Genomic DNA, 6000 nt, shown 5'->3' on the forward strand with positions numbered 1-6000 from the left:
TGAGTCAGTGGCTGCCATCCAAGAAGTCATCAATTTTATCAAGATATTGAGAAAGACATTAAATAATCCACCCAATATTAAGAGATGTTATCTTAAGGTAAACAGCTGGTGTCACAAATTCTGCCATTTTCTTCCAGTAGGATATTCTAAGATAAATTAATATCCACTGCAGAAGTTACGTTTAAACTTTTGTGAAAACAATTAATTTGTTACTCTGAAGAAAAAGTAGAGCAGCAAAAGATCTTGGGTCGTTGAATCGGGCTTCATAATTGTCCCCCTTTTTAGCTTTAATGTCAGTTGTCTCAAAGCATATTCTGGTCTGCTTTGTGCTGTAGTTACTGGACCGGTCTGAATTAGCCCAGAGACATCCTCCTGTCCAGCTGGTGAGGTTGGGCCAAAATCTTACAAAAACCTTACAGAGACACAGCAGGCTAGTTTTTAAAGATTTCTCTGAATGTCAGCGTGACCTTATTTATTTAGGTTGTCTTGAATTTGACGTTGCTCACACAGATATACAAATCAAATGAAAGCCTTCATAGAGAAATCTAATTAATGAAAAGACATAAATACGCAGAAAATGTTGGCTTTGTAACATCATCTGCTACATTTCTACCTAACTACAACCATTTCTATAACTAGAACTTTAGTACATGTCGAGAGGTTTTTGTGCAACCCAGGCAGATACTGCCAGCTGTTCAATTCATATTCAGTCAACAGCGGCCCAGAGCAAATATGGGATGGAGTGAGTCTACATAATCAGCTGTAGTGAGCTGCTTTTAGAGAGCAAACAGCAGGTGTCTAAGAGTTTAGGGTCAATTTTCTTTGTGCTGAGTGCTTTCCACAAAAAGTTGTATGAGGCACCCTCACCTTGTCACCAGGGTTAGGCCGAGATTTCTGGCGAGCCCCTTTTGAGATTGAAAGAGGACTGGCAGAGATTTTATGCATCCCATGGGATTTCTGTCTGAATTATGACTCTTCAGAAGCCATCTGAAAAAATAACAATAAAGCAAAACGTTTCTGTCCATGCTTGAGGCGGTTTTTGAAGTAAGGGAATGCTCCGTTAGGCTAGTTTTCTGACATGTTATTGACATTTGATAGTAGCAGAAAAAGATATGTGCCAGCATCAACCAAAGCAGAAACAGCAACACAACTCCTGGGCGATCTGGCGTTTTCATCACCGACAGATAACCCAAGGGTAACACAGCAACATGACCGAATGATTATGTTCACGCCATTCAGCCGCTAATGTAAACATTTGAAGGGTGAAGGTGTTTTCGTTTCAGGAGATGAATTTGGGCATTACAGAAGGGACTGGCAAGTTCAATTACACGAACAACCACAATTTTGGGGCTGTCACGGGATGTGACGGCGCCAACATGACTTCAATGTGCCATGTCAAGCGTATGAACCGAGGTGAACACAAGAGGGGAAATGAAAATGATTGATTGTGTGACTTTTGGAAGAAACGTCCTCTTGACAGATTTCCTCCCCCTTTCCGATTCCTTTCAAAGCAACTGTAATCTCCCTCTTTAATGTTTTCATATCTGATTGTGCGGTCTTGTCAGACAGCTAATACAAGGAATGCACATCACTCATGCCATATGCTGTACACTTAATCTCAATTATTAACAGAGCCCCATGTGCTTAACCCAGATAACCGCTGAATGCTGATGGCATTCTCAAAAGGCAGGGATGAAAATCCACCTATTGTATTAGTGCTTTTCTTCACCTGGGTGTGTTGAGAGAGAGCACTTTTTACAGCAGCAAATCTCAGGAGGCACAGAAGCAGTTACTGGGATGGAACGGTGAAGCCCAGAGCCAGAAGGCAACAGCATCTGCCCTCTCTGGAGACTGCCATCAGCAGTTCGGTCTAAAAGAATGGCTACTTATGTTGAAATGTCGATGTGCTAGCTCTTCTCTTTTTTTTTTTTTTTTTTTTTTTGCCTGACACCACAATACTTGAAATTCATTTGAAAATTGCATAATGCGCATGCAATGGCATTTGACTTAATGATGGGATGACATGGTGTACCTCTCAGTAAATGCCAAACGTTCTTTTGAAGTAATGAAGGAAAAAGGCATTTATATTTCCAGTTTTATATGTGAACATTATTTATATATAAAAAAAAAACAAACAAACAAACCAAAACACCAAAAAACAGAGCAGAACATACATTTACCTCGCAAGTGTTTTATTCTGTATCTCACCGGGGTTTTCTCATATCACACCTTAGCTGTGTCTGGGAAGTTAATGAGTTGCCTCGCTTGAAAGAAATATGCTGCTACTCTTATCCATGACAAAGATATAATGGAAAAGATTAATATCCTTAAAAGAATCTATTAAACGTTAAGATCAACCGATGTAAAGGTGAAAAACTCAATTTCCATTAAACATGAGGAGCTCAGTGAATTGAAAAAACATCCTGCTCAAGACTGTGCTTATTTTAATACCAGTTGAGGGTGATTCTACCCACTAAGACATTAATACTTGACTGAAAAAGATTCAAGGGCCGGTTTCTCACACTGGCTCCTATAAAGATAATCTTATTTCTTACTTGGCTAAACTTGAGAGTTGGTTCATGCAGATAAAGTAGATACCAACCATTTCACATTGACCTTTCCAGAAAGGAACAGAGAATGCTTGAGAAAACAAAAACACTCAATGAAAATGCAAATGAATCATTTGAAAGCCGTCCCTCACCCTATTTCACTGTAAGTAATTTGTTGGCAGTGATTTATTGATCTCAGAGAAAAGATATTTGACTTGTTAAACCAACAGCAAGATAATATCTTCTTCTCTTATTGAATCTTTGAAACGGCTTTCACACCACTTGTCTTTCTTGTGTCACAGCTCTATAACCAAACAGTTTGCACGAGCGGGGGGGGATGAGTCTGTTTTTTATTATTATACCAGGAATGCTTTTTTTTTTTTTTTTTTTTTTAATATGGCTTTTATCTCCAAAAAAAAAAAAACAACAACAACAACTTTCCGTGTTGTTGAAAAGGCATTGTGTGGTGATGCATGACGTGATCTGCACGTTCCCTCTGTCTGAAAGAAACTGGCCTCCTGGGTATGGTGTCAATGTAATCAGCAGTAATATCATCTTAAAATGTCACAGCTAAACCTTTAGTGATTCCTGTGTATGATAAGACGAGGCACAGCTGAGGGGGAAGCTAAATAGAAAACTGTTCCATAGTTCTTCCGGTGACATCTCCAGCTCTCCCACCCTGAGCAAAACACAACGATTTATTGACATTTTTACTCTGCTTAGCCACCCCCGGCACAAATAGCAACCAGCACATTATCTTGTTGGCATGACATTTGGAAAGTAAATTTGACATGGAATTGGACAGGCATTAACAGTTGACCCATATTGCTGCCATTATTCGTAAAACGCACGATTTTTATGTCGTCTCTCTGCAGATGTAGGAAAAAGAGCGTGATGCTTCGGAAATGTCCCTAAGAACCCCATCACTTTAGCAATGTAACATTAAGCTCGGAAGCCCGTGGGAGCTTATGGGCTGTCAGCTTCCCGGCCATATCTGTACTGACTGTTTTAGATTTAGGAGACAACTCTTCAACATTCAACATTCTGACAAAAATCATTCCCTTTTTCAAGCTTACTTTTCCAAGAGCAGCCATCAGAACCGTTCAAGGAGGACTCCGTTGAACCAGCAGTGCATGAACCTTCTTTAGACAGGAAGCTGGTGGAGTGTGGCTGAGGGAAAAAATTTTTCCTCATAGGTTTTGTTTCTCTGCAAATATGTTAGATATAGATTCTGGGGCTGGGGCATTTATTTTTGTGCCTGGAAAGAGAATCGTATATCAATCAAGGGAAAAATGTGATCATGAGTCAGGCCGCATCTTAAAAAATGCTCAAGCTGAAAATGTTTATCTGAATGGAAGTAATTTACCTGAAATGAACATCAACCAAATAATAGATAAAGAAGCAATTTCTTTACTTGATATGTTTTTTAAATGGTAATTTCTCCACTGATGTAAAAAGACAAAGATATTCTTGTCCCAATTTGTCTACGGACAAATGTCTCGAATGCTTTCTCGATACATTTTTGTCTCACCCTGGTTTATTTTTACCCCACAGATGTTCGCCGATGTTCCTCCCTGTCCTGTTCACCTGACTGCCAGATCCACCTGCTCTGCTGTCTTCCACTCTCAATCGTCACCCGAAGCTTCCCTGTGCACTCATGCATTTCCAGTTTTTATCCCAAGTACAAACCAGCCACCAACCCCGGGTCTGCTTCTGTCTGTTAGTTTCGCTTTGTGCCACTGGGCTCTGTACGCTGCCTTCCGGTCATCCGGCCGAGATCCCAAGCTCTCTCATCCCCCCACGGAGTTGCCCAGCTGTGGTCTCCAGCTCTCCTCTCCAGGCCCTTGGCTGCCCACCCAATGTTTCCTGCTCATCGGCTTCCAGCCCCGGACTGATCGCCCAAGGTTTCTCGCTCTTCGTCTGTTCTGGTGTTCCTCACCAGTCTGTGTGCCTGATGTTTCCTGCTTCCCCTTCCCAGTCGCACGCCAGATCCCCATTTTCTCATTATCCCAGCTATTTTCTCATTAAACCAACAATATCCACCGGCTCCTTGGCAGATCGTCCGCTTACGTCTCTCAGTGTTTCTCAGTGTGACTGCTACCTGCTTGTACTAACCTGTTATCTCCACCAGCCTGCCCACCTGCTTGTGCATCCATCTGTCAGTGAGCCTGGTCCACCTTACTGATCAATGCACGTGTGTCTGCAGCCATTCATTCATTTTCAACCTCTTATCCGTTTCCGGGTCGCGCAGGTGCTGGAGCCAATCCCAGCTCACTCTGGGTGAGGGCGGGGTCACCGTCCATCACAGAGACAGACAGAGACCAAACAACCTCTCACACTCAGACCTACAGACAGTTTAGAGTCACCAGTTAACCCAAACATGATGTGTTTGTGCGTTGGGAGGAAACCCACGCAGACACGGGGAGAGCATGCAAGGAAAGGCCCCAAGGCGGGAATTGAACCGGCAACCTTCTCATGGTGGGGCCGCAGCCCGAAGCACTATGCTGCCGCGCTGCCCTGTCTGCAACCAACTTTATACATCTGTCAATGTGAACATGTCCCAAACACAATTCCTGAATGCACCCATGAACACGGACACTGTAGTTGGTCTCACATGACGTCCAGCGGCTGTAAACATCAGCGACGCTTGTGCTCGTCTGTTGCAAGATGGTAGTGCGCGCAGACCCGCCAACTTCTTGCGGACCAAAATGTTTTTCAGTTCATCTGAGGTTACATTTCTTCACCTGTCAAATAGGAACACCTTTCATGCAGTGTGTTTCAGCTACATCTGCCAGGATCCTCTGCAGATTGGCAAAGTTAGTCTAATGGGCTATTCGGCGTGAAATAAAGAAGAGCGGTGTGCTCTTTTTAACTGACACATGGCTTCACAGCAACGCTCTGGACACAGTGATGAAGCAGAATGGGCTAACTCGTTATTGAAACAACGGGGAATCATCACTGTCACTGATGTGGTTGTCGACTGTGTGTTGATATCCCACGGGGGGAGAGTGGTGTGCAAATGCGGTGATTGTTTCCACTGATGTTTATGAGGAAGGACATTTTGTATCCCTGTAGCTATGTGGAGCACATGTATTGAAAAGACAATAAACTTGATGTAAAAAAAAAAAACCAAAACAACAAACTGGAAAAAAAAAATTGGGGGAAAACGACTGAGCCTATAAATTTGGATGGACAACAACAGCGGCGCCAACTAACTGACTGACTGCCTGATGATATTTCCTCCACAAGGCAGCTGAGTCGTTTGATTGAGAGCAGAGTGCCATCTAAAAAATAATAATCTATGTTCTTTTCATTGTTGGTAATTTTGTCAGATGATGTGATTACAAAATAAGGACTACAGCCTGCGTGGCCAAATACTAGTTTTTGATCTGCTTGTTAATTAATCCACATCTGAGGACTTTCCTTTGTTTGTGTGCTTTCAAAAATCACT

This window comes from Echeneis naucrates, chromosome 7 (assembly GCF_900963305.1).
Source record: "Echeneis naucrates chromosome 7, fEcheNa1.1, whole genome shotgun sequence".
NCBI classification, from domain to species: domain Eukaryota; kingdom Metazoa; phylum Chordata; class Actinopteri; order Carangiformes; family Echeneidae; genus Echeneis; species Echeneis naucrates.